Genomic DNA, 4,164 nt, shown 5'->3' on the forward strand with positions numbered 1-4,164 from the left:
TAAAAGATTCAGGTTTCTTTGACCCCATATGCCTATATAAGCCTACTGGCAATATCAGCTTCTCAATACTAAAAGGTTGGAGCTAGCCAATTGAGCTATGAAAATGTCATTGAGTTTGGGGTACTGAGTAATGTGAACCTAGGAGCATTTCATTGCATTAAAAATTTCAGAAGAAAAAATCAGATTTCTTTTACCCACATATTTATAGAAGCTAATTGGAAATATCAGCCTCTAAATACTAACAGTTGTTGTTAACCATAAGAACTCTTGGAGCTGACAGCTGCCACCACCCACCTTCTGTGCCGGGCTCCGTCCTGCTGGCCCGCAGGTGGCCTCTCCTTCCCGGCTCCTGCCCCGTGTCCTGCCTCCGCAGAAGGTTTCAACACTAAACTTGCACAATGTCTTTGAAACCAAGAGTGGTAGATTTTGATGAAACATGGAACGAGCTCCTAACTACAATCAAAGCCATTGTCATGTTGGAGTATGTTGAAAGAGCAACATGGAACGACCACTTCTCAGGTAGCTATGCTTTATGTGTGGCCTATCCTGAACCGCTTGGAGAAAGACTTTATACAGAAACAAAATTTTTTTTGGAAAGTCATGTTCGGCATTTGCACAAGGTATCTCAACACTCAGTTTATTAAAAAGAATAAGTTGACTGAAGCTGATCTTCAGTATGGCTATGGTGGAGTAGATATGAATGAACCACTTATGGAAACAGGAGAGCTAGCATTGGATATGTGGAGGAAATTGATCTTTGAACCTCTTCAGACCATCCTTATCCAAATGCTGCTTTGAGAAATTAAAAATGACCGTGGCAGAGAGGACCCAAACCAGAAAGTAATCCATGGGGTTATTAACTCCTTTGTTCATGTTGAGCAGTATAAGAAAAAATTTCCCTTAAAGTTTTATCAGGAAATCTTTGATTCTCCCTTTCTGATTGAAACAGGAGAGTATTATAAACAAAAAGCTTCAAATTTGTTAGAAGAATCAAATTGCTCACAAAAGGTTCTAGGTAGATTAAAAGATGAAGAAACTCAATGTCGAAAATACTTAAATCCAAGTTCATATACTAAAGTGATCCATGAATGTCAACAACGAATGGTAGCAGACCACTTACAGTTCTTACATGCAGATTGTCATAATATCATTCGACAAGAGAAAAAAAATGACATGGCAAATATGTATGTCTTACTTCGTGCTGTGTCATCTGCAGAATCATATCCATGATGAAGGTCTCAGAGCAACCAGTACCCTTACTCAGGAAAATATACCAACACTATTTGTGGAGTCAGTTTTAGAAATACATGGTAAATTTGTTCAGTTAACCAACACTATTTTGAATGGTGATCAGCATTTTATGAATGCATTGGATAAGGCCCTTACATCAGTTGTAAATTACAAAGATCCCAAGTCAGTTTGCAAAACATCAGAACTGCTTGCTCAGTACTGTGACAGTTTGCTAAAAAAGTCAGCAAAAGGGATTACTGAGAATGAGGTAGAAGACAAACTCACAAGCTGCATTACTGTTTTCAAATATATTAATGATAAAGATGTTTTCCAAAAGTTCTATGCAAGAATGTTGGCGAAACATCTAATTCATAGGTTATCAATGTCTATGGATTCTGAAGAAGCTATGATCAATAAATTGAAGCAAGTCTGTGGTTATGAGTTTACCAGCAAGCTACATCGGATGTATACAGGTATGAGTGTCAGTGCTGATCTCAGCAATAAGTTCAACAGCTTTATCAAAAACTAAGACAAACTTTATCAAAAACCAAGACACAGTAATAGATTTGGGAATTAGTTTTCAAATATATGTTCGGCAGGCTGGCACTTGGCCTGGTACTCAAGCTCCTTCATCTACATTTGCAATTCCTCAGGAATTAGAAAAAAGTGTACAGATGTTCAAATTATTTTATAGCCAGCATTTCAGTGGAAGGAAACTTACATGGTTACATTATCTCTGTACAGGTGAAGTTAAAATGAACTATTTGGGCAAACCATATGTTGCCATGGTTACAACATACCAAATGGCAGTTCTTGCCTTTAACAACAGTGAAACTGTCAGCTATAAAGAGCTTCAAGACAGCACGCAGATGAATGAAAAGGAGCTGACCAAAACAAATCATTACTAGATGTGAAAATGATTAACCATGACTCAGAAAAGGAAGACATCGATGCAGAATCTTCATTTTCATTAAATATAAACTTCAGCAGTAAAAGAACAAAATTTGAAATTAATACATCAATGCAGAAAGACACATCACAGGAAATGGAGCAGACTAGAAGTGCTGTAGATGAGGACTGGAAAATGTATCTCCAGGTTGCTTTAGTGCCTATAATGAAAGCATGGAAAGTGCTTCAGCACAATGCCCTTATTCAAGAGGTGATTAGTCAATCAAGAGCTAGGTTTAATCCCAGTATCAGCATGATTAAGAAATGTATTGAAGTTCTGACAGACAAACAGTACATTGAGCTCAGCCAAGCGTCCGCAGATGAATACAACTATATCGCTAGATGCCACTGTCCCCCATGTGGATGTGAGAAGATCATTGCCATCACCATTCAATGTGTTCCTGTGGGAAAAAGCAGGCCTGTGCAGCCATAATTTGGTCATTGGGCAGCCCCTGTTTTCTGCTGTTTACAACATCACCAGTGCCACATCATGAGCGTCAAAGAAAATGCCTAGAGATATTTCCAGCTCATGTCATCACGACATTTCTTAAAACCTTATTAAAGAATGAGTGAAGTATTGCTGAAATGTGGAAATTTGGTTGGGTACCAACCTTTTTCTCCCCTTCACGTTTGTAGTTGATTTTTTTTTAATGTATCTTAAAGGGCATAAAATAAGAACTTCAATATTGTAATGTGACAGGTAACCTAATAATTGTATCTACATTAAAAAGAAAACATTATATTGCTGCTTGTCAAATAAAAAATAAAGAAGTAAAAAAAGAACTCTTACAACAAAAGAGGAGGCAACAATGCTTGATAAGAAACGTACTCATTATCTTGCCCATGTAATTGTAACCCCTCTGTACGTTATTTTCACAATAAAAAAAAGAACTCTTACATTTTCACTCAGTCTTATGTAGGGAATAATGTGAAGTTCACAGGGTTTCACAGGATGGAATAATTCATAACAGCTGGTTTAGTGTACTCTCAACTCAATTGGCTGATTACAGCCAACTGGAAATATCAGATTGTAAGGGCTAAATGGTTCAAAGTAGCTGCCTGAATTCTTACAAACTCACCTGGTTTGAGCTGCTGAACAAGAGTAGTACATTAAAGTCTCACTGGGTTATCATTTTAAGAAACTTATTTCACACTGCTCCCACCAGAATGGGCCCTTTTGGTGTATCTTGGTATATCAGTTTCTAAATTCTAAACCATTGATTTAACCCCATGAACTCATTCAGGTTCCATGAGTTTGAAGTTCTGAGCAAACTGAACCTAACAGTGTTTCCCTGGTTTGAAGTCTTCAGAAGGAAAATTCCATTTTCTTTGAGCCAATATGCCTATGGAAACTACCTGGCAATGTCAGCTTCTAAACACTAAACAGTTCCTTTTAGCCAATTGAAATATGACAAAGCTGCTCCGTTTGAGGTGCTAAACAATTTGAACATAAAAGCTTTTCCCTGACTGGAAGACTCCAGGGGTTACAATTACATGGGCAAGATAATGAATACATTTCTTATCAAACATTGTTGCCTCCTCCTTTTTTTCCCCTTTCCATCCCTTCCCATCCCCCCTCCTCACCCCCCCCCCAAAGTTGTAAAGTTCGTTTTTTGACATAACCCAGATAGAGTCCCCAGGTTTAACGTGATGAACTGGATCCGAGTTGGACAATGGCAGGGTCTCTCAAACTTTTTTAAAGTTTTACTTTAATCTTTTCTAAATTTAATTTTATTGTCAAGGTGATGTACAGAGGGGGTACAGTTACATACATAAGGTAGTGAGTACATTTCTAGTGGAACATTGTTACACCCTTCCTCATTTTTTCCTACTTTCCCTCCCTCTCACTGTCTCTCAAGTTGTAAAGTTCATTTCCAACATGTCTTGTGAGTATTTCTGTTGCATTTGTCCTTTGTCTCACCGTTTTGTTGTTCCCCTTCCCATCCCTAATTCAGATAAATGTATGTACAATACACAGAGCTCCAA

At 37.8% G+C, this 4,164-nt stretch overlaps 1 pseudogene; it reads left to right on the forward strand.

Moving 5' to 3' along the window:
- The first annotated feature begins 305 nt into the window (after nt 1–305).
- Nucleotides 306–2,611, forward strand: LOC122095368 (annotated as a pseudogene).
- Nucleotides 2,612–4,164: the final 1,553 nt, after the last annotated feature.

This window comes from Dipodomys spectabilis, unplaced genomic scaffold (assembly GCF_019054845.1).
Source record: "Dipodomys spectabilis isolate Male_0828 unplaced genomic scaffold, ASM1905484v1 ptg000345l, whole genome shotgun sequence".
Taxonomy (NCBI): domain Eukaryota; kingdom Metazoa; phylum Chordata; class Mammalia; order Rodentia; family Heteromyidae; genus Dipodomys; species Dipodomys spectabilis.